Source organism: Artemia sp. Qi Xiang Cuo, chromosome 4, assembly GCF_049724085.1.
Source record: "Artemia sp. Qi Xiang Cuo chromosome 4, ASM4972408v1, whole genome shotgun sequence".
NCBI classification, from domain to species: Eukaryota; Metazoa; Arthropoda; class Branchiopoda; order Anostraca; family Artemiidae; genus Artemia; species Artemia sp. Qi Xiang Cuo.
In genome coordinates, this window is record NC_142797.1 from 58,380,499 (window position 1) to 58,406,364 (window position 25,866).

The following is a 25,866-nucleotide window of genomic DNA, read 5'->3' on the forward strand; positions in this document are numbered from 1 at the left end:
CCAACCATTCGTGTATTTAACGGGTAAGCAAAAACGAACTTTTTCATTAGACACCGAAACCCCCTCCCCCCCAAAAAAGGTTCTTATATCAGTAAATACATAAGAGGGAAGGGAAGTAGAGATCTAAGTTATACTTTGGGGAGATTATGTTCCTTCCTGTGCTATTTGGGATTGCGTAATATGTTATGAAGGACAGGTTTCTGACATATTTTATGTAGGCCAGATTTCTACTTCATAATAAAGTTGGCATGATATAATGTGGTCAAATATGTTTTGAGAGTATGCAGTTTGTTATTAAAAAATTGGACACTACAATCAGAATTGTTTGATTGACATTTAAAAAGGGGTAATGAGATTTGCGAATTGGAGTGTAGGATTTTGCGAATTTGATCCTATTAAGGATTGACTTGAAATAAAATTTTTTAACAAGAAATGGCTGAAAAGTGTTTTGGGGGAGATGGGGATGATTGTGTACTGTATAATACACAAGTGATGTTTGTACAGTGTTGTCAATTTAAAAACAATCGGAATTCATTGATTGACATTTGCAAAAAGGGGGTAATTAGTGATTGGATAATTTTTTAACATGAAATCTCTAAATAAAATATTTTTGGAGCATGTACTTGACGATGTAGAAAAAAGGTTAAAGTGATTAGCAATTACGATCGAGGATTCCCCCCACTGGGTCCTGGCAGTAGGTTCCGCATATCAAGTTGAAAATTTGACAGAATGAGGTATTTGAGGTTGAACTTGAACTAAATCAAAAAACACTATGTGCATGCAGATTTTCAAAATGGCATATCTCAAAAAGGGATTTGTGTATTAAGTTGGAACTTTCAGAGAGTGCTTAAAGGGAAAATCAATTCACCAAAAGGAAATATGTGCACGCTCAGGCCTGGATAAAAGGGTTAACGTGATTAGCAATTACGAGCGAGGATTCTCTCACTGGTTCCTGGCAGTAGGCTAAGCATATCAAGTTGAAAATTTGACAGAATGAGGTATTTGAGGTGGAACTTGAACTAAATCAAAATACACTATGTGCACCCAGATTTTCAAAATGGCATATCTCAAAAAAAGATTTGTGTATTAAGTTGGAACTTTCAGAGAGTGCTTAAAGGGAAAGTCAATTCACCAAAAGGGAGTATGTGCACGCTCAGGCCTGGATAAAAGGGTTAAAGTGATTAGCAATTACGAGCGAGGATTCCCCCATTGGTTCCTGGCACTAGGCTATGCGTATCAAGTTGAAAATTTGACAGAATGAGGTATTTGAGGTGGAATTTGAACTAAATCAAAATACACTATGTGCACGCAGATTTTCAAAATGGCATATCTCAAAAAGGGATTTGTGTATTAAGTTGGAACTTTCAGAGAGCGCTTAAAGGGAAAGTCAATTCACCAAAAGGAAATATGTGCACGCTCAGGCCTGGATAAAAGGGTTAAAGTGATTAGTAATTATGAGCGAGGATTCCAATTCTGCAGTAGGGTTCTCTGATACGCTGAATCTTATAGTGTGATTTTTATTAAAGTTTTACGACTTTTAGAGGGTATTTCCCACTTTTTTCAAAAATGTGGTAAATTTTCTCAGGCGCCTAACTTTTGACGGGTATAACTAAACTTGGTGCAACTTATATATTTGAAATCAACACACAAATCTAATTCTTTTGCTGTATCTTTTGGTATCAAAATTTTAGAGTTTTTTAGAGTTTCGTTTTTTAGAGTTTCGGTTACTATTGAGCTGGGTCGCTCCTTACTCTCTTTTGATAGTACTAAAGAACTTTCAACAGAAAACTTTCAAAACTTTAGATATATTCCCCCCACTAGTTCCTGGCAGTAGGCTACGCATATCAAGTTGAAAATTTGACAGAATGAGGTATTTGAGGTGGAACTTGAACTAAATCAAAATACACTATGTGAACGCAGATTTTCAAAATGGTATATCTCAAAAAGGGATTTTTGTATTAATTTGGAACTTTCAGAGAGTGCTTAAAGGGAAAGTCAATTCACCAAAAGGAAATATGTGCACGCTCAGGCCTGGATAAAAGGGTTAACGGGATTAGCAATTACGAGCGGGGATTCCCCCACTGGTTCCTGGCAGTAGGCTACGCATATCAAGTTGAAAATTTGACAGAATGAGGTATTTGAGGTGGAACTTGAACTAAATCAAAATACACTATGTGCACACAGATTTTCAAAATGACATATCTCAAAAAGAGATTTGTGTATTAAGTTGGAACTTTCAGAGAGTGCTTAAAGGGAAAGTCAATTCACCAAAAGGAAATATGTACACGCTCAGGCCTGGATAAAAGGGTTGTCGCTCCTTACTCTCTTTTGATAGTACTAAAGAACTTTCAACAGAGAACTTTCAAAACTTTAGATATCTCTTTTGAAAGTACTAAAGAACTTTAGCGTAAAGAGTAGGGATTTTCCTTCATGGACAATCCCCTTCTTCCATACAAAATCCCTCCATGGAAAGATGTTCCCACGTAAATTCCTCCCTCGACCCCCTCCCCCATCAGAAAAAGTCTGCCCTGAAAACGTCTGTATACTTCCTAATAACGAAAACTATATGTAAACAATGGGCAAAGTTCATAACTTGCAGCCCTTCCCCTGGAGACTGTGGGGGATTAAGTCATCTTCAATGACATAGTTATTAGATATTTCGACTATGCTGAACAAAATGGCTGTCTAAAAATTTGGATCGTTTAACTTTGGGAAAATTGAGCATTGAAAGGGGCCTAGTTGCCCCTTCAGTTTTTTGGTCACTTAAACAGGGCACTAGAACTTTTAATTGTCGTTCAAATGAGCCCTACAGTAGGGTGTCCGCTACTATCCTAAGCTTCTGCTGAAGCTAGCTTCAAATATTGAACCTAAAAGATTCATATTACCATGGTTACGAAGTGTTTATAGAATTGGTGGTCTTTAAAAAGACCGTTGGGTAGTCATGGGTGTGATGACTATTGTAAAAATTCCTCATTGTTTGTCATCCACTCAGTATGATTCCAATCTATATCACGGGTTTGTTTGTTCTTCTTCTTCCTAGGATATTTCACACACATATTCCGAGATGGAATATCTATCGGTACCCATTTGCTAAAAAATCGAACCTCGTCCTCTGAGTTGTGTATTTTACTCGGAAATACCTCACAATTAAAATCTTCCAAGTTGAATATTGGTATATCTGATTTGCATTTGTCGATTAAAAGTTTATCAGTGGGCACATTCCCTTTTGTGTACAGTGCTGTTACGCCAAAAAAACAGCATATCTCTCTAACTTCCTCTTGTACATAGGATAAATCCTTCCCTTTGTTATAGGATGGAAGTATCATTCTATTATATAATCCTATTTTGTTTATAACGTATAGTGTATTGCGCCACCTGTCTTCATTGTAGTCATACATATTGTAGTTTATATGCCAGTGGTAACAAGAGACTTCTTTATGATCTGTAGTCATCAGTAAAAACTAACATTCAAAAATCACTCCACATGACGATTTTTTCAAGCCAATGTATTCGCAATCGAAAACACCATACATCCTTGAAGTTATATCGATAGAATGGATATTCAATCTGTATAAAATTCCAATTTGAAACTCAATTTTATGCTAAAGAAACTGAATATATTAACACATACCCAAGACGCCCTGGTTTATATTTAATAAACTATTTTTTTATTATTAAGGCCTCAGAATATTTATCTTCGCGAATGACAAGTAACGATTTTCCTTAAATTAGAATATTACATAGATATCACATTTAAACAAGAAACTGCCGGTGTTTTAGACGTAAATTTCTCACACCTAGAAGAGACTCGCATCTCATTACCCTAAATATACATGCTAATTCGGTTTCATCTCGTGACATATTTTTACATGTCAATTGCTAAAGAGCTTTATTCATCTCAAACATAAAAAGGAATCAATTTAATAAATTATTATAATATTTTTTTTTTATTGAATTTCTGGTTGTTTTTTTTGTATTCACACTGGAAATCCCCCCTATATGGAAGATTAATTTCCATTCGTCTTAGTTTTTAACGATGCTCCCTATTTTTAGTTGAAAATGCTTATTTTTTAATTTAATTGGGATGAAAAGTCAAAGTCTAACATAAAGAACAAGGTATTTCGGAGGGGGTAGCTCACTTCATATACGGGATAATTTCCATTCGTCTTAGTTTTTAACGATTAAAAAATCGGATGCTAAACTCAGACAAACAAAAGGATTGTAACACCTGATTGCCTCGTATATTTGGCATGATATTTCTAAAGTCAATTAAGATGAAGAAATCTCGGAGTGTAGGTATTACATCACCAGGCACGTGCGAAGGAATTTTTATTTTTGTTGGTGGGGGGCTTAAAAAGGCAAAAATGGGTGAACTACATGTGTTTATAAAACGGTTCGTCAAAATCCTAAGGTTTTTTCTGATTTTTTGGACAATTGACTTAACTTGAGAGTAGTTTGTTAGAAATGAATCGTTGATAATTAAAAAATCGGATGCTAAACTCAGACAAACAAAAGGATTGTAACACCTGATTGCCTCGTATATTTTGCATGATATTTCTAAAGTCAATTAAGATGAAGAAATGTCGGAGTGTAGGTTTTACATCACCAAGCACGTGCGAGGGAATTTTTTTTGTTGGTGGGGGGTTTAAAAAGGCAAAAATGGGTGAACTATATGAGTTTATAAGACGGTTCGTGAAAATCCCAAGGTTTTTTCTGATTTTTTGGACAATTGCCTTAACTTGAGAGTAGTTTGTTAGAAATGCGTCGTTGATAATTAATTAATCGGATGCTAAACTCAGACAAACAAAAGGATTGTAACACCTGATTGGCTCGTATATTTTGTATGATATTTCTAAAGTCAATTAAGATTAAGAAATGTCGGAGTGTAGGTTTTACATCACCAGGCACGTGCGAGGGAAATTTTTTGTTGGTGGGGGGCTTAAAAAGGCAAAAATGTGTGAACTACAGGGGTTTATAAGATAGTTCGTGAAAATCCCAAGTTTTTTTCTTATTTTATGGACACTTTCCTTAACTTGAGAGTAGTTTGTTAGAAATGTGTTATTGATAATTATAAATTTAAATGCTAAATTCGGACAAACATAAGTATTGTAACACCTGATTGCCTTGTATATTTTTGATTGATATTTCTAAGGTCTATTAAGATGAAGAAATGTCGGAGTGTAGGTTTTACATCACCAGGCACATGCGAGGGAATTTTTTTTGTTGGTGGGGGACTTAAAAAGGCAAAAATGAGTGAACTACATGAGTTTATAAGACGGTTCGTGAAAATCCCAAGGTTTTTTTCCGATTTTTTGGACAATTGCCTTTACTTGAGAGTAGTTTGTTAGAAATGCGTCGTTGATAATTAAAAAATCGGATGCTAAACTCAGACAAACAAAAGGATTGTAAAACCTGATTGACTCGTATATTTTGCATGATATTTCTAAAGTCAATTAAGATGAAGAAATGTCGGAGTGTAGGTTTTACATCACCAAGCACGTGCGAGGGAAATTTTTTGTTGGTGGGGGGCTTAAAAAGGCAAAAATGGGTGAACGACATGAGTTTATAAGACGGTTCGTGAAAATCCCAAGGTTTTTTCTGATTTTTTTTTGGACAATTGTCTTAACTTGAGAGTAGTTTGTTAGAAATGCGTCGTTGATAATTAAAAAATCGGATGCTAAACTCAGACAAACAAAAGGATTGTAACACCTGATTAGCTCGTATATTTTGCATGATATTTCTAAAGTCAATTAAGATGAAGAAATGTCGGAGTGTCAGTTTTTACATCACCAGGCACGTGCGACAGTATTTTGTTTGTTGGTGGGGGGCTTAAAAAGGCAAAAATTGGTCAACTACATGAGTTTATAAGACGGTTCGTGAAAATCCCAAGGTTTTTTCTGATTTTTTTGGACAATTGCCTTAGCTTGAAAGTAGATTGTTAGAAATGCGACGTTGATAATTAAAAAATCGGATGCTAAACTCAGACAAACAAAATGATTGTAACACCTGATTGCCTCGTATATTTTGCATGATATTTCTAAAGTCAAATAAGATGAAGAAATGTCGGAGTGTAGGTTTGACATCACCAGGAACGTGCGAGGGAAATTTTTTGTTGGTGGGGGGCTTAAAAAGGCAAAAATGGGTGAACTACATGAGTTTATAAGACGGTTCGTGAAAATCCCAAGTTTTTTTTTGATTTTTTGGACAATTGCCTTAACTTGAGAGTAGTTTGTTAGAAATGCGTCGTTAATAATTAAAAAATCAGATGCTAAACTCAGACAAACAAAAGGATTGTAACACCTGATTGGCTCGTATATTTTGCATGATATTTTTAAAGTCAATTAAGATGAAGAAATGTCGCAGTGTAGGTTTGACATCACCAGGCACGTGCGAGGGAAATTTTTTGTTGGTAGGGGGGGGGGGGAGGCGGCTTAAAAAGGCAAAAATGGGTGAAGAAACACACATTGAGACGACACACGCACAGACAGGATACACAATACAGAAATTTAATTCAGGAAATTATGAAAAAAAAAATTTAGACGGGATTACGTGCGCGCTCGTAATCCCGTCAAAAATTTTTTTTCATAATTTTCTGAATTAAATTTCTGTATTGTGTATCCTGTTTGTGCGTTTGTCGTCTCAATGTGTGTGTCTTCACCCATTTTTGCATTTTTAAGCCTCCTCCCCCCCCTACCAACAAAAAATTTCCCTCGCACGTGCCTGGTGATGTCAAACCTACACTCCGTACTTCATCTTAATTGACTTTAGAAATATCATGCAAAATATACGAGCCAATCAGGTGTTACAATCCTTTGGTTTGTCTGAGTTTAGTATCCGATTTTTTTATTATCAACGACACTTTTCTAACAAACTAGTCTCAATTTAAGGCAATTGTCCCAAACAATCAGAAGAAACCTTGGGATTTTCACGAACTGTCTTATAAACTCATGTAGTTCACCCATTTTTGTCTTTTTAAGTCCCCCACCAACAAAAAATTTCCCTCGCACGTGCGTGGTAATGTAAAACCTACACTCCAACATTTCTTCATCTTAATTGACTTTAGAAATATCATGCAAAATATAAGAGCCAATAAGGTATTACAGTCCTTTTGTTTGTCTGAATTGAGCATCCAATTGTTTAATTATCAATGACGCATTTCTAACAAACTACTCTCAAGTTAAAGCACTTCTCCAAAAAATCAGAAAAAACCTTAAGATTTTTAAGAATCTTCTTATAAAGTCATGTAGTTCACCCATTTTTGCCTTTTTAAGCCACCCACCAACAAAAAATTTCCTTCGCACGTGCCTGATGATGTAAAACCTACACTCCGACATTTCTTCATCTTAATTGACTTTAGAAATATCAAGCAAAATATACGAGCCAATCAGGTGTTACAATCCTTTTGTTTGTCTGAGTTTAGCTTCCGATTTTTTAATTATCAACGACGCATTTCTAACAAACTACTCTCAAGTTAAGGCAATTGTCCAAAAAATCAGAAAAAACCTTGGGATTTTCACGAACCGTCTTATAAACTCATGTAGTTCACCCATTTTTGCCTTTTTAAGCCCCACACCAACAAAAAAAATTTCCCTTGCACGTGCCTGGTGATGTAAAACCTACACTCCGACATTTCTTCATCTTAATTGACTTTAGAAATATCTTGCAAAATATACGAGCCAATCAGCTGTTACAATCCTTTTGTTTGTCTGAGTTTAGCATCCGATTTTTTAATTATCAACGACGCATTTCTAAAAAACTACTCTCAAGTTAAGGCAATTGTCGAAAAAATCTGAAAAAACTTTGGGATTTTCACGAACCGTCTTATAAACTCATGTAGTTCACCCATTTTTGCCTTTTTAAGCCCCCCACCAACAAAAAAAAATTCCCTCGCACGTGCTTGGTGATGTAAAACCTACACTCCGACATTTCTTCATCTTAATTGACTTTACAAATATCATGCAAAATATACGAGCCAATCAGGTGTTACAATCCTTTTGTTTGTCTGAGTTTAGCATCCGATTTTTTAATTATCAACGACGCATTTCTAACAAACTACTCTCAAGTTAAGACAATTGTCCAAAAAATCAGAAAAAACCTTGGGATTTTCACGAACCGTCTTATAAACTCATGTAGTTCACCCATTTTTGCCTTTTTAAGCCCCCCACCAACAAAAATAAAAAATTTCCTCGCACGTGCCTGGTGATGTAAAACCTACACTCCGAGATTTCTTCATCTTAATTGACTTTAGAAATATCATGCAAAATATACAAGGCAATCAGGTGTTACAATCCTTTTGTTTGTCTGAGTTTAGCATCCGATTTTTTAATCGTTAAAAACTAAGACGAATGGAAATTATCCCGTATATGAAGTTAGCTACCCCCTCCGAAATACCTTGTTCTTTATGTTAGAATTTGACTTTTCAGCCCAATTAAATTAAAAATTTAAGCATTTTCAACTAGAAATAAGGAGCATCGTTAAAAACTAAGACGAATGGAAATTATCCCGTATATGAAGTGAGCTACCCCCTCCGAAATACCTTGTTCTTTATGTTAGACTTCGACTTTTCATCCCAATTAAATTAAAAAATAAGCATTTTCAACTAGAAATAGGGGGCATCGTTAAAAACTAAGACGAATGGAAATTAATCTTCCACATAGGGGGGATTTCCAGTGTGAATACAAAAAAACAACCAGAAATTCAATAAAAAAAAATATTATAATAATTTATTAAATTGATTCCTGTCTATGTTTGAGATGAATAAAGCTCTTTAGCAATTGACATGTAAAAATATGTCACGAGATGAAACCGAATTAGTATGTATATTTAGGGTAATGAGATGCGAGTCTCTTCTAGGTGTGAGAAATTTACGTCTAAAACACCGGCAGTTTCTTGTTTACATGTGATATTTATCTAATATTCTAATTTAAGGAAAATCGTTACTTGTCATTCGCGAAGATAAATATTCTGAGGCCTTAATAATAAAAAAATAGTTTATTAAATATAAACCAGGGCGTCTTGGGTATGTGTTAATATATTCAGTTTCTTTAGTAAAAAATCGAGTTTCAAATTGGAATTTTATACAGTTTGAACATCCATTCTATCGATATAACTTCAAAGATGTATGGTGTTTTCGATTGCGAATACATTGGCTTGAAGAAATCGTCATGTGGAGTGATTTTTGAATGTGCGTTTCTACTGCCAACTACAGATCATCAAGAAGTCTCTTGTTACCACTGGTATATAAACTACAATATGTATGACTACAATGAAGACAGGTGGCGCAATACACTATACTTTATAAACAAAATAGGTTTATATAATAGAATGATACTTCCATCCTATAACAAAGGGAAGGATTTATCCTATGTACAAGAGGAAGTTAGAGAGATATGCTGTTTTTTTGGCGTAACAGCACTGTACACAAAAGGGTATGTGCCCACTGATAAACTTTTAATCGACAAATGCAAGTCAGATATACCAATATTCATCTTGGAAGATTTTAATTGTGAGGTATTTCCGAGTAAAATACACAACTCAGAGGACGAGGTTCGATTTTTTAGCAAATGGGTACCGATAGATATTCCTTCTCGGAACATGTGCGTGAAATATCCTAGGAAGAAGAAGAACAAACAAACCCGTGATATAGATTGGAATCATACTGAGTGGATGACAAACAATGATGAATTTTTACAATAGTCATCACACCAATGACTACCCAACGGTCTTTTTAAAGACCACCAATTCTATAAACACTTCGTAACCATGGTAATATGAATCTTTTAGGTTCAATGTTCGAAGCTAGCTTCAGCAGAAGCTTAGGATAGTAGTGGACACCCTACTGTAGGGCTCATTTGAACGACAATTAAAAGTTCTAGTGCCCTGTTTAAGTGACCAAAAACCTGAAGGGGCAACTAGGCCCCATTCAATGCTCAATTTTCCCAAAGTTACACGATCCAAATTTTGAGAAAGCCATTTTATTCAGCATAGTCAAAGATCTAGTAACTGTGTCTTTGAGGATGACTTAATTCCCCACAGTCTCCATGGGAAGTGCTACAAGTTAGGAACTTTGCCCATTGTCTTCGTATAGTATTGGTTATCGGGAAGTTAATATACAGACGTTTTCAGGGTGGACTTTTTCTGATGGGGGAGGGGGTCGAGGGAGGAATTTACGTGGGAACATCTTTCCATGGAGGGATTTTGTATGGAAGATGGGGATTGTCCATGAAGGAAAATCCCTACTCTTTACGCTAAAGTTCTTTAGTACTTTCAAAAGAGATATCTAAAGTTTTGAAAGTTCTCTGTTGAAAGTTCTTTAGTACTATCAAAAGAGAGTAAGGAGTGACAACCCTTTTATCCAGGCCTGAGCGTGCACATATTTCCTTTTGGTGAATTGACTTTCCCTTTAAGTACTCTCTGAAAGTTCCAACTTAATACACAAATCCCTTTTTGAGATATACCATTTTGAAAATCTGCCTGCACATGGTGTATTTAAATTTAGTTCCATTTCCACCTCAAATATATTCGGCTGTAACATTATCAACTTGGTATGCTTATCCTAATGACAGAAAATAATGGGGGACTTACCGCTTATTAGGGCTTATAATTTTATCATTTTTATTCTGGCCTGAAAATGCACATATTTCCTTTTGTCAAATTGACTTTCCCTTTAAGCACTCTCTGAAAGCTCCAACTTAATACACAAATCCCTTTTTGAGATATGCCATTTGAAAATCTGCGTGCACATAGTGTATTTTGATTTAGTTCAAGTTCCACCTCAAATACCTCATTCTGTCAAATTTTCAACTTGATATGCGTAGCCTACTGACAGGAACCATCGGGGGAATCCTTGCTCGTAATTGCTAACCACTTTAACCTTTTTTCTCCATCGTCAAGTACATGCTCCAAAAATATTTTATTTACAGATTTCATGTTAAAAAATTATCCAATCTCTAATTACCCCTTTTTTGCAAATGTCAATCAATGAATTCCGATTGTTTTTAAATTGATAACACTGTCCAAACATCACTTGTGTATTATACAGTACACAATCATCCCCATCTCCCCCAAAACACTTTTCAGCCATTTCTTGTTAAAAATTTTTATTTCAAGTCAATCCTTAATAGGATCAAATTTGCAAAATCCTACACTCCAATTCGCAAATCTCACTACCCCTTTTTAAATGTCAATCAAACAATTCTGATTGTAGTGTCCAATTTTTTAATAACAAACTGCATACTCTCAAAACATGTTTGACCATATTATATCATGCCAACTTTATTATGAAGTAGAAATCTGGACTACAAAAATTAAGTCAGAAACCTGTCCTTCATAACATATTACGCAATCCCAAATAGCACAGGAAGGAGCATAATCTCCCCAAAGTATAACTTAGATCTCTACTAAGGGATTCCACGCTTATTTAAAAAAAAATTGAAAAATTCAATACAGGAAAACGATCTCACATAATTGTAAATTTAATTTACAACTTCCTCTACCATACGAAGTGGTCAGGGAAAAGTAATTATACGGGAGTGCACACTCCGATGACAAAATTCTGCCCCGGGCAGTAAATAGCGAATTTAAAACTTAAAACTTAAATAACCTTGCTTAAATAAATTCCAAATCTAAAATGAACAGAAACTACTTTAACTCGTGAGATAAAATCCAAAACGAACACGATGTACAGCGAGTGACGCAAAAAAAAAAAAAAAAAAAAAAAAAAAAAAAAAAACTCCACCAATCCATGTAGTGCTACGACCTCTCAAACTCCTCAAACGGTGAGTGTGTCATTTGTCCCTTACTGAAAACAACGTTATTAGTAGAACCCCCTTATTGAATACGGGAAGGGGGGAAGCTCCATATATGGGCATAGGATACTGACGAGAACACCGTGCTGCCATCTACAATTGAGTCTAACGCTGACAGGACATAATTTATTCAAGGATTATCGATCGAGTCTAATGGAGGTCAAGGTCAATTGATTTATTTGTTGTTTGTCCCGGTGTATTGTCTCCGGGTCGAAGTTTGCACATGCGCATTGACGATGGGGAGATGTATTGATCTAGGACAAGAGAATTTCCGAGAAATTGATTGCATAATTGAAGGGGGGGCAATTTCCGAGTAATTGATTGCGTAATCGAGGGGGGAACTAAATTTCCGAGAAATTGATTGCGTAATCGAAGGGGAGAGGATTTTGGAGAAATTGATTACATGATCGCTGGGGAGAATGTATTGATCCGATAACGGGAAACAGGATCACGTGTCTTCTTCTAAGCCAATCAGGGAGCTGTATATATTAGCGGGAGAGGATTGCAGAGAATATAAGTAAAGGATTTTTGCTATAGTTTTTATTAGTCTGTGAATTGAACTCAAAGGAGTGAGAACAGTTTGACTTTACTCATTTGGATATATTTGTGCTGATGATGAGTGGAACGTTTACCCTATTAGAAGTTGATAGTGGAGTTGGTAGCAATAATACAAGAGCACCAAACATTGCGGTTGAAATAACGAGAGGATCACGGATTCGTCTCGAATGATGTGAAGTATATGCAAGATATCTGATATCCTTGAGGAAATTTAAAATGGAGGATCAATTATGTTTCGCTGCAAAAGTTGATATAGCACATGTGAATAGACTTCAATGTGCTTTAAGTGCATTAGTGAAACATATTGAAGACAATAAACAGTATCGTTAATCGTATGTCTACTATTATTGTTGTAATTATCCAATAAAATTGTTTCGAAATCGAAAATGTTCCCTTTCTTTTTGTTGTTAGAATGTTAGGCTAACGAATCATAGTCAGTCTAGAGTCAGCAGTCAGAGGAAAAGGATTGAAAAATGAATAAATTTGATAAAGAGAGAATTAGATCGAATCTGGTGTTTATGGAAAAACATTTGATTATTGATGATGATTTTCCCGAGTTATCTCTTCAACGCAAGATATTCTCTCGGGGAACACTTGACAATATAATGGGGACTGATTCTCCACCATTGGACTATGTATGAAGCTTTGTCGATGTGACTCAAATGCTTATACTCAATTTATTGATATGTTAATTGGAACAAAGCAGAATAGTATCATAGACATACTTTTGAAAACATTGCCATAAATTCAATGTAGATGGCTCCCCCACCATTCGAAAGAGGTGACGTCACAGAATTACTCCATTCCCCTTACCTCCACCCTGAATTTATCGATCGAGGACGACCAGTTTCATTTTAGCTGTGAGAGAGAGTTGACATCGGAAACCAAAAAAAAAAAAATTTATATACATGTCCACTATGCATGTACACTCTTGGCAGTTGGACTCAATGTGAGAATTGTACAATTATTGATGACTATAGTGAAAAGTGCAAATTATGTAATCCTTGTAAATAACACAGAGGCTATGCAGTACAAATTAAAGGATGTAATTCATGTCTTGAAGAGATTTTTGACTCTCACCCTAGAGGACATCTGTGTTCCAATTGTCACTATGACAAATGTGATCAGTGGGAGAATACTTACCCCGGTATGATTGGAAAGAATCCCAAACATGATTTTAGTTTATTTCTACGAGATTGGTATCGTCGCGGATTTAAGTTATCCTGGGAGGAAGAATCTGGTCTGCGATTCAACTGTTGGGATAACAAGACAATTTGATTTCTACGTCATCGTTGTGACGACACTGCCTATTATGACTATACACCAAGTGATTTTTATTTGGCAGTTACCGAATGTGATTCACCATTTGAAAACACTGTATGTGATATTGCTTCAAATAGACCGTTTGAAACTCGTGATATTCATAATATGAATGCAAATAGTATCATTAACTATACAAAGAGATATGACAAGAGTGAAGTTACATTATACTGTAGAAAATGTGACCCTGACTTTGCAGTCAATACAGATCAATATACAGTGAATCGAAATGATTTACCGGCATGAGTGGTTCAGGACAGTTGCCTATACACGAATGAAGAAATCTAAAGTGAAGATTTAAAGACATTGTTGTATATATAAATTTTATTAATAAACAAATTCACAAACATTTTTTAAGCACTTTACTCTTAGGGCACTGAAATCAATATTATACAGGTCTGAGAGGATTGTTTCCACTAGAAAGTCGTTCAGACGTGGATTTTCTACATAAATGTTGGGAAACTGCTCGTAAGTATAACCACGACATCGGAACACTAAAAATAGTAGTGCGTGGAAGCCACAGCTATTAGTCGTCAGATACTGCACTCTCTTCCGATTTTGAATAATAGCTTTCCGACTGCTCGAAATATAGTTCCTGACTTGGGGAGTATAGAATGTATAGGGTAGACTAAGAGGATCAAAAAATTCAATCGTCTTCATAGTTTGAAAGATGCACAACCAATGACCCGTCTGCACAGTCGACGGACTGCTATTAACAATATTTAGGGTATTGTTGGCACTTTGAATTTTTCCAAGAAAGTCCGAGGGTAGACAATAGGATCTGTACTGGGACATGTAGGGATCCATATTAAATACATTGATTATTTGAGTGGTGTTCATGGTGCCAAGTCTAGTAGAACACTACCTTCGGGAGACCGATTTCCCAATAGGTTTCATATTGATTTAATGAGATTAGTGCAATACTCTCAGCCAATGGGTTGGCAAATCTACACTCTAAACGGACACTCCCCGTACATACTATACTCATATCCTGCGTACCAGACAAATCTAGTTCAATGATACCATGTGTTTTAGCAAACATTTCTTCGGTTATACCATTTTCAAATAGTTGCGAATCATGATCTAGGGTTTGCATGGTCAAATTATACAATGTTTTATAGGATTTATCAAAAGATAGATTGTAGAGTGGGATGCCGTTTACTTTGCACACAAGAGATGAAAGTCCAAACATTTCAAATTTATGTGTACATCCAGTCCACGATCCTATTGCACTAGCGCTTTTTACAAATGCCAAAGCGAGTTTTGACGGAATTTCACCATTGATAAAGTATGAGTCGGTGAAGGTGCCTGACCCCTTGGTAATATGACGTTGATTGGTGATTGTATGAGGAACAAGTAGTTTAATATTATTTCCACTGACTCTCAGTTTTTCCACTGCCAAAGAAACAGAACTCATAACTTGTTGTTTGCGTACATAAAGTATTGCCGAGGTGAGGGAGAGAGTCACATCAGGATTGGCAGCAAGTTCTTTTCTCAATATGAAATTTGATGGAGCAAGCGTTAATTTTATATCCACTTTAATATTGGGTGGTAGCCATTGGGGTGTATTAAATATTTCATTATATATTTTTCCAACTAGATGTATTTCACTAGTTGTAGCATTTTTAAGTGCATCTGTACTATCAGTATTAGTAATATATTCTTATCCATTGGAGGTGCCTCTCAATTCCTTGTATGACTTGGGTGTCATCAGCATGAATTGCATATAGCTTGTTTAATTTGAGAGATTGTTGGTTGTGCTCACCAGCGTGCCATTGATGTAGACACTGATTTGACGAAATAAATTATGTAATATACAATTTTTATAGGATATTCCATCGGCAAGAATTGGCAATGTATTATCGGATTTCCGGACTTTCATTCGTAAATCTATAAATTTTTAAGACATGTCCAGGAAGTAGTCTTCATTGGAATAAATTTGAAAGTGGATATTATCGGAGAGGGGTTGTTGAGGATAAAATTGTTCATAGTATCCATGCTTGACACTCACATCAAAATTTTCAGCATTGAATAGATTCAATGAGGTGGTGATTGAAGGTTGAGAATCCTTATGCGGTAGGTAGGACATCTTAGTAAAAGAAATCTAGTTTTAATCTAACAATTCTCTTCCTGGGGCTTCTTCTTCTTCTACTACTGTTTACAGTACGTCTCGGCTTTTTCCTTATTTTTTTTACAGGGGTGATGTCTTTCGTTTCTGACCTGAGTAGAGACTGATGAGTGATGCATTGTTTCTTGACCCTTTTAAACCTTTTCTATTTCGTTTTAATCTCTCGACAATGGTTCGCGCGCTGGACCTAAGATTTTCCGAAGCACTTTTTTTTAAATCCTTGCCAGAGCCCCAATCGTATAGTGTAGAGGATGCAAAATCTGTTGCAGCCGGTACAATATATTTTCTAGTCAGAGGTATTGAAGAGCGAAACAGCTTAGCAAACCAACTGCCAAGACCATAGCCAAACATTGTAGTACGCCTTTTGTAATAGTCCATTCCATTGCCCTGTTGTGTTGGGTCAAGAGTATTAACATAGCAGTCAATATCAAGACAAATGAATACCACTTTTCTATTAGACATCTTGTTGAACGATGGGACGAAAATGGCATATAATCACAGCCAAACCTTTTGAAATTGCTATGGGATCACCTAATTCAGTTCTCAGTGTTAACTGACAGAGTTCCAAATAGGAAGTGCTTACGGGAATATACTGAAGATGCTTTATATTATAGTGGTGAATATGTTCTTGATTGGTTTTTCATTCAAGAACCCGTAGGAGGGCAACATTTGAATTACCAACCCGGGATGTTTCGACAAATGAAGCGTAGAGAAATATACATGTGTCCGTGGAGAAGGCAGGTGGGTAGTCAGCAAAAATAAAATTACTGTTTCCGGCACTTTTACCGTTGATTATATTGAGCTTAAAGCCAAGAACATCCTTCAGATTATCATTAAGAATAGCCTTTTCATTGGCAATAGGTGAACTAAAGTAGATCTTGCCCTCCTCCTTTGAATATGTGAAATGAAAAGCTCCTTTTTTACGAGCGGAAATTCTTTTATTAATAGAACGACATAAATCATTCATACAGGTGATTTCCTCGTAGGGTAATTCAATATATGGATAATCCATCCAATTGGTCTTTTGAATTTGTTCTTGATCACCTGAGGGTGGTGGCGGCCAATCATAGAATCTAATTTTTATTTCATATTTACGATCTTTTCTCAGGATGTCGTAGGTATTTTTGAGAATACAGTCGACAAGAGCCACTTCATACTTTCCGTCGAATTTGATTGTGGGGAGAGTTTCGTCCAAAAAACACTTGTTCTATTCAAGTCATTGTAGAGAGGATCAGAAACATTGGACATGAAAGTCACATAGAAATCATTGGGCTTTGTTAATATCCTCAGCACTGACCCAAGAATCAAAATCAGAGTTGTACCCTAGCCAGCGAACAAGCAACAGTCTCTGGCCCCTACGAGTAAGACTCTTTAATATCTTTTCAATTTGATAAATTTCGCTAGTGTTTCTAACTTTTTGCAGTTCATATTCATAAAAACCGCCGAGAATCTCATCATCTTTGGTGTCTTGCAGTCGATAAGTTGTGGGTTCGGTGTCCAGGATTTTGGACACTTAAAAAAGTTCAGTGCTCCATTAATAATTCCCCTTTTCAAAAATATTGGTGTTTCTATTAATTCCAACAGTATCACCAACATTGAATTTCTTCTTCTTCTTCACATTTTTTTTCTTTTTCACCATTGGAATATTGCTTTAGAAAAGCATCAAATTTATTTTCACTGCAATGAACTTCCCGAGGGCTTGAGTTGGACAGAGATTGATGAGGTTGATGGTTATATATCCGCATGATTTTATTTAAATCATGAATAAAAGCAGATGTATTTTTCAGTGTACAATATCTTGAAATTAATAGACAAATCGTTCTTATCAATCGTTCAAGCAATGCAGCCTTTATCGGACTGTGACTATGAGAGAGTTTTGTATTATATTTCAATAGAACCTTTTGTACATGGGGATTAACAAATTCGCTACCGCGATCCAATTGAAGTTTTCTATAGCAACCCTGTTCAATAATACATTCAAAGGCATGAGCAATTTCAACACTCTCTTTGATCGTAATGGGCTGACATAGGCATAGTGACTAAAGGCACTGATTGCCACCAGAATATATTTCTAGGGTGCATTGTGACGTCGTTGAATCACGTCTAAAGTTAAAAGATCCGTTTGCATTATTTGCAGAGGGAAAAAGGATTTAGTTTGTTGATATTGTTTGCCACGAAGCCTGCGATTCCGATGCAGTGTGTACCTCGGTTCATTCTGTAGATACTCTTGTGCTTTTTTTAATGTGCTGCCAGTGGCAACTTTAGAAAGCGTTTTGGGGGAACTTTGACTTCCTGCTTCACCAATATTTTCACAGACATGTTTCAGAACTTCAACCATTTTGAACGCAAACGCGTAGTGTAATGTCCACTCCCCTTTTGCACACTGGAGGGTGATTAAATTCGTCTTCGCTTTTGACTAGCAGCCACAGGTGTTATAAAATCGTTGCTGCTGCTGCTAGTATTTTCAAATATTGAATCTTCTTCTTTTTTAAATGGTGTTGTTGTTGGCGTCTTTGCAGGACTATATTCCCTTAGTTTCTTTAGAATTTGCTTATTGCCAATAAGACTTTTGGGGAAGTTTGATGCATTTAAAAAGTTGTATGGATTATTGTCAAAGGATAAAACTCCTTTACGATTCGTCACCATATCACAAATTAAATCAACTAGATTATAACTTTTTCCCTGAATTTTAATTCGTTTCCCTGTGCTGTCGACTTGAACTTGATGATCACCAGTTTCCAACATGAGATACGATAATACTCTTTTACTCTGTTCTCGATAGGTCACTGGCAATAGGTTTCCAATTGTTGTCGCTATGGAATTTAATTCCTTCTCTTTTGATTGCCCAGAATCTTGAGGAGATGTTTCCTGTTTAGAAGGATCTGTAACGGTGACGGTGGCGGGTCTCTCACGATAAGGTCTATGTTTGTCCACACGTCGCAATGCAGCTTGAAGTAAAAGCAGTTTTTTATCATCAGCAATATTCCCATCATTAATGAATTTGCTTAGATTGTCTTCAAAATGTTCGACGGGTGAGAGGACAAGTTCAAATGGTGTCAATTTATAGGGTTTAGCCATTCTCTACAGAAAACTGTTTACAAGTCCTGCAATTATTGACCGTAAAAGTGTAAAAAAGCTACCGCCCGCTTGAAGGAGACGTTTTCTTTTAAAAATTCTCCCCTTGTTTTTGTAAGCCAAGGTGCGTACAGTGGAACGATGTTGCTTTGTCTGTTGTCTAACTCCTTCTGACAAGTCTACATTGCCCTCAATCAAATTTAAACAAAGTTCAGATATTAGATTAATGAAATCATTGTCAACACCATGTTTGAGTATGGCCTTCCTGAGTGGAGGTTTTGAAGTGCTTAAAATGGAAAATAAATACCGTTGTTCGTGTAGTTTCTTCAGTGTCATAATGGCAAGAAATAGCCTTTACTACTGTTCACTCGAAAATATATGGTAATTTCATTGTCGAAAATTTCGGTGACTACACGTAGATCCTCGGGAGTGTTCTAATTAAGATCTAGCAAAATGTATCCGTAGGGCTTATTTGTCACCTGAGTGTACGCTGACAGCAGAAATTTGAGGGTGCCGGGGTATATTTGCTTATTGAGAGTTATTAGCGAGCTAGAATCACGAACAACTCGATAGATAATATAGATGGTGCAATTCAAAGCAAGGGTTCGTATATATTTGCTCTGATGAAACAGATTGTGTAGAACTAGGGTTATGGAAATCTGTTCATGATGAGAGCGAACGGTGAACAGCTGTAGTATTTCCTGTGAGAACTGTTCAATGGATTCAGCCAATCTTCAATAATCAACCACGAGTTTGGTTCAATACTATTGAAAACACCAAGTCCCCGTTTGAATTGTATTGGTATGGGTGTGGCAATGGCTTTTATTTGATCATAGGACTCCTGCCAAATGCAATAGCAATAATAAATTTTCTTCGGTTTTTCCAAAAACATTTTATTATAATTTTGAACTATTTTAGCTATAAGTGTTGTTTTCCTCGACATTGATGGACCACACAGAAAAGATCTGAAGGGTGTTTTAAACTGATACATGCTGCTACTGACAACAGTCGGACTACAACTAACTGTAAGCCATACTTGTCCAATGAATAAGTACTAATAATTTTCCCATAGATCTATCTAATACGTTAACAAGAACAACAAAAACAATATTTCATTCATTTATTTGACATGAAAACTCTATTTGTTGAACAAGAACAACATAAAAAAATGACACTTGTTCAAACATTTTTGACATAAAAAAAATGGCACTTCTTTTCAAATATGAACAACAACAACATTTATTATCAAAACACTTTTTGTCCATCAACAATAACACTTTATGTGCAACACTTTTTGTCATAAAAAATAATTTTGTCCACCATCACTATTTATACATTAACAAATTTTTTTGTACAATAACACTTGAAAAAAAAACACTTGGAACATGAACTGAAAAAAAAATAGCATAGTTGAACATTATGAATTTAAAGGGACCCCTCCACCCTCCGGGGAGCTGCGGGGCCGAAAGCCGTCCGTGGGCGGGATCCCCAACCCCCATGGCCACGGGCCGAAGGCCGGCCTTGGGCGAGACCCCCCCCCCCGGGAGCCACGGGGGGTGGCCACGGACGGGACCCCCCCCCCCCCCCGGGGAAAAATGTATAGTCGTCGTCACTGCTGCTGCTGCTACAGGTTGGGTTAGGTTAGGTTTGGGATAGTGGTTAGAGCATTCAGGTTGGGTTAAGTTTAGGTTCACCTTTGACTTAGGTTTGGGTTAGAGCATTTAATTTATGAAAGGTTAGGGTTAGTGGCTAGAGTCAAAATTAGGTTAATTTATCCAGACCAAGTTGATTGCGATAGTCTATGCATTCAACCCGGTCTGAAATACGGTAGTGGCCATGGGGTAATACACTTACTTCATTCTCGAGCACATAGACTTTTTCGGATATACACGACATTGCATTCTTTTCCACTCTTACAGTATAATTTTTGTACTGTAGAAAGCGAATTGCAAGCACTTGTGCTCTCGGCACTAGGCTACTTTCTACACAGTCTCTGTAGACCCTCATGTTGCAATTGATCTTTACAAAATGTGTAGGCACCCCTTTACACGCCTGCTTTACATCCCTATTATGTGTTTCCACGCAATAAACTTCAGTACCCTAGAACACCCCCCTGGTTATTAAATCACTCCCCATCTCTGATTTTGATATTAGTAGTTGGTTGGAGGCTTGACGTTTCACCAACTCGGGGTAGAGGGATGGATTCCAGTTTGTGAAATCCATCCGCGAGCTGATGTGTTCCCCATTTTCTAAATCTCTCAATAAATCCCCGGTTTTTACTTTTAACAGCAGAGAATCTGTATCCCCATAGTAAACTTGAACCTCCCACTCCCTGGGCCATTGCACCTTGCACACATTGTAAAAAAAAGATAACATGAGCTTTTTGGAAATTTCAAGTACTGAACTACCTCCTGCTATATTCTTGTTCAGTACCACATTTCTCTTTTCCCTGTGTAGAAGAAACACGCCAGCCTCTAGGCTCGTGAACGTTGTAAAATTGGGGTCGGCAATAATTCGTGCACATTCTTGAGGGTCAGTCACGACGTCGCAACGAGATCTGTTCCGTAAGCTTTCACACATTTTGCCAACGCTGAATTTAGAATGAGTTTGTACATTTCCTTCTCTACTTTGGAGTTTGCCCGAGAGCGTTTATCAACAAAAGTGTCTATAAACGTCTTTAAGTAGGGTTTCTGACTGAATTGCAGAACCCTATGTACTTTGGTTATCTTGAAACCATTGTTCACCATCCAGTGCAAAAGCACATGATGAACAACGTTATTCTCCTTAGGGTCCAGATCTGCAATCAGTTTTTGCTTAGAGGGGGTCCAGGTCATCCCCATATCCTCAACCAATGATCGATTGTAGGGGCTCAGCGAGTCCCTGGTCACTGGTCGATTGATACAGGGACAAACAAAATCTTTGACTGAATCATGAAGCGCCTATGGAATGTGACCGTCAATTTCAAAGAACCATCATTGTGGCCCATTGTCCTCGACGGTGTTAATTTCGGGTAACTCACAAGGATTCTCAGGTCATTTTTAGTTCCCACACGGCAAAGAGTAGTGAGACATTGCCGAGGGGTACAATGAGTTCATGTCCAAGAACACTGCATTTGACTTTGCACCGGTGCTGTTTTGTCCGCTCGGATGGGTTGTCAAGACACAATTCCCCTGAAAAACATACCCACCCCACATTGATCATTCTAAAAAAAGATGTTTATCCACATCAGTGATGAAGCCTATTTCCTACCTACTAATTTTTAAAATCATGTCCATCACCAAAGTGGTGTGGAAAAATAATAGCCTATATCTGGTCCAAGCTCTGAATAGATTTGATCTGTGTTCTTGCAGACAATATCTAACAGAGATAAAACGTCACTGGCCAAGTACAGTCTACAATAATCCCACCCATTTTCACAATTACCCTTAGCCCACAACTTCTTGGCAAATTCATATTCCTTGGAAGTGGATTCACTGTTGGTGAGTGATTCATAAAAAGCTTTAATTAGAGGTAGCTTCACCTCGCTTAAGCGAGCTCCAGAAGAGTAATAGTTGTATTCATATACACCTTTACAGGTCAATAGGTCATACATTTCACTGTCTGGAAAGTGCTGTTTAAGCAAAGGAAAACTATCAAAATTGTCGCTTTTCTGCACTTGAAGCAATTGACTCAATGCCTTGGGAAACAAAATACAAGAATCTAAAAACCTGATTTTATTCCAACAGGTATGCCCATTATTTACTACCTGCCATTTCAACTCGAGAAGCACCAACTTCTCGGCCGATTTGGGAATGATGTTATAGGTAAATGAATTATTTACCCATGGACTATCTACTCCACCCTCCCTCTCTGTGCATACGTGCCAGTGCCGGTAAGATAAATTTTAAATCATAATTTGAATTATGAATAAAAACTGGAATAAAAAACTGCTGGCTAACGTTTAAGTTACACGATTGATGCGCTACCCCTCTAAAATTACTACCCCCAGAGGATATTTTCTGCCACAAGTGATTGTGATCTCTGACTTTCCACTTCCCCCCTCTTTTCCCTTTAGTCTCTTTATCCCCCTCTTCAAACTTCCCCTTTCAAACCCAACATATTTTTTGATTTTTAATCACGAGACGATCCTCTGCAGACAACACCATAGGGTAATGCGTATTTCTCAAACGAGAAATAGCGCCATTAGCGGTGCCAATTAATTTAGTCAGTGCCTTGATCATACACTCTCCCTCATCAAAAGTTTCAACTCTTTCTGACAACTGCATAGTGTTAGAACTGTCTCTTTGCGCATGGGCGTAGGAGACTGCAATAGCTTGATGTTCTTTGATTTGGTTTGGAGATCGAGGATCGTTCACCTCCACTAGCTTCGCTTCAAAATCCAACAAGATTTTATTGCTCTGGAGGAGGGTGTTTTGGAAATTTTTAAAGCGTAAAATAGCCCTTTCCCTTGAATCCGTTTCCACTGACTGGTAGCCATGCAGTCTACAGTGCTTCATATGACCCCGTAGTTGTATATCGCTATGGAATCGAGACAGGCATGTCGGACAGCAGAAACATACCCCCATTTTCTTACCCTCCCCCAGAACTCTACTTGGGTCTGTAATAGGGTTAGAATGGTCAATTGAATTCGCTAGGTTACCCGATGGTCTATACAACAGCCAAACCCGGTGTTTCACAGATTCAATCGAAGGAGCCCATATTGGGAACACGATCCTCTTCTAGTGTTAGTAAACCCCATCCTCGATGTCTGTTTCATATTGAACAACAGTAATGCCGACATTTAAAAGGATATTGGTTGTTTTAAAATTATGAGTGGACCTGATCTTTACTGGGTATTTTCCCTCTAAACAATAAAAATCTACAATGGGAAAATTGGACCCCTCCTTCCCATGTACAGACCAGTGATCTAGATTCGTCTTTGTAGCACCATCTTTCAAATGCCAGAAAGCTGAAATGAGGAAATCGTACTTGAAACATTTTTGACCTGTTTCAAAACAGATTCGCTGGACACCTTGACAACCTTCTAGATTTGGAATATATTTTAAAAGTGTATCCTTGTCCCTATCCCCCCTCTTAAAATAAAATCTTTTTTAAATTTACAGATATTAGCGCTTAAATTTTCAACATAAAGAACTACAGACCCGCTCCCATTTTCGTTATAATTCTCGAGATGCGTAACAATATGACCTATCCACTCGGAAAAAACACCCTCAAAATTCTCTAAATTTGGATAGACCAGTCGCATCTCGGTGTGTACATAATTATGATAAACCTTACTTTTTCCCTCATTTAAATAAAACCTACCTTTAAAACAATAGAAACCTTAATTGAATCCCTACCTCCTCCCCACAACTGAATTTGGTTTTCTAGCAGTGCACGAATTCTATCTACATATTCATGAACAATTTCTACAGGGTCAAACACAAAATTACCATTCAAAAGCGAATTAAAAGGTTCTCAAAAAGTTGCAGTGTAGACAACTATTGTATTTAAAATTGTATTTGAGAGTTGAAACTCAGGGAATGTCGTAAATTGGATATTACCCTCCTCCTCTTACCCCTCCTCCTCTTGTATATTATTACCACCCCCTCCCCCACATTGTTCAATAATAGGGCTATGGGAAGCCACTTCAGTTGTTTGAAGTGGAAGTTTGTTATCAGTGGGGGGAGGGTTCCCAGTTAATTCATTTGTAAAATCCTCTAAAAAGCTGTAAGGTGTTTGGACTTAGCAACGGTAAGTCCCCCTGCTCAACTGCGCTATAATCAACATTAAAAAATTCAGTCAGCAAATCATTACTATTAAATGGTATTTCAAGTGCATTAACGAGACCATGCAATTCGTTGACATTCATAATTCATTTTCTTAAATTGCATTAAATTCAATTTCCCCTTGGATGAGTTCAGTACTTCTTTCTTCAGCTGGTGAGGGGGTCAGAGCATATGGAACCAATGTAATCTATAAAAGAAAAATAGCTTATTTTCAAAGTGTCTAAATCATTCCTATTTTTAAAAATTGGATTATTATTTAAAAACGCGCTTAGCAGTAGCATTTAGTTCCATACTCTATATATATTCTGAAAGTTCACACTTAATACAATCTAAAAGATGACATAGAAGGTTTTGATTTTGTTCAAACAACTCCTCAAAAAATAATTCATATATATACTCTTTATCTGCTTTGAAAAACCGAGGTCTTTGTAAACTAGAAATTAGCTAAAAATATTACTATGAGGTTGAAAAATAGCGAAGATGCCTACAGTGGGCAGAAAAATAGGAAAGATTAAAAAGAGCGGTTTCTTTGACAGGTAAAAAAAAATTATATTATATATAGATATCTCTGAGGGAGGGGGGAGCAGAGAAATTTAAAACAAGGGGTGTGGGATTATAGCTAAAATAAGATTTTTAATATCTCTGACACACTTTTACAGTGTTGAAAAATAGTGAAAAGAAAAGACTAAAAAAAAACATTGGAAGAAATAGATAGATATTTCTATAAACAGGTAAATAATGATCACATTTTTATATCCCGGCTGCAGTTGAGTGCCTGAAGGCCCTGGCATAACATGCTGGAGGGCATCTTCCTGAACTTGTGTAGGTGGGGCAGCTCTTAAAGACCCAGGCAACACATGATGGAGGGTGGACGGGCCGGTGGCGTTATGTTCTTGTGCAGATTGGGCTGCGGCTTGTGCAGTAGGGCCAGTGACGGTACGGACTTGTGCATTCGAGCCAGCGATGTCATGGGCTTGCATAGATGAGACAGCAGGGTTCTCCATCTTTATGGCCAATTCTCTTTTTGGCTTTTGCCCAGACTGCATAGGGGCTGGCCCTGATGGGGCTGCCTCACCCTCCCTTGCTCTCTTAGATGGAGTGGGTACACATTCTTCATAATTTGCCTTAAAAGGAAGAAAAAATTTAGTATGGAAATAATTTTTCCTTTTTTCACAGAAGAAAAATTAGTACCCGCCAACCCCCTAACCAT

General features: G+C 36.9%; 1 long non-coding RNA gene across 1 annotated transcript in view; it reads right to left on the reverse strand.

The window, feature by feature from the left end:
* The window catches only part of LOC148953279 (uncharacterized), a 32,534-nt gene that overhangs the window by 1,343 nt on the left and 5,325 nt on the right, over positions 1 to 25,866 (reverse strand). The gene's annotated exons all lie outside the window — the stretch shown is intronic.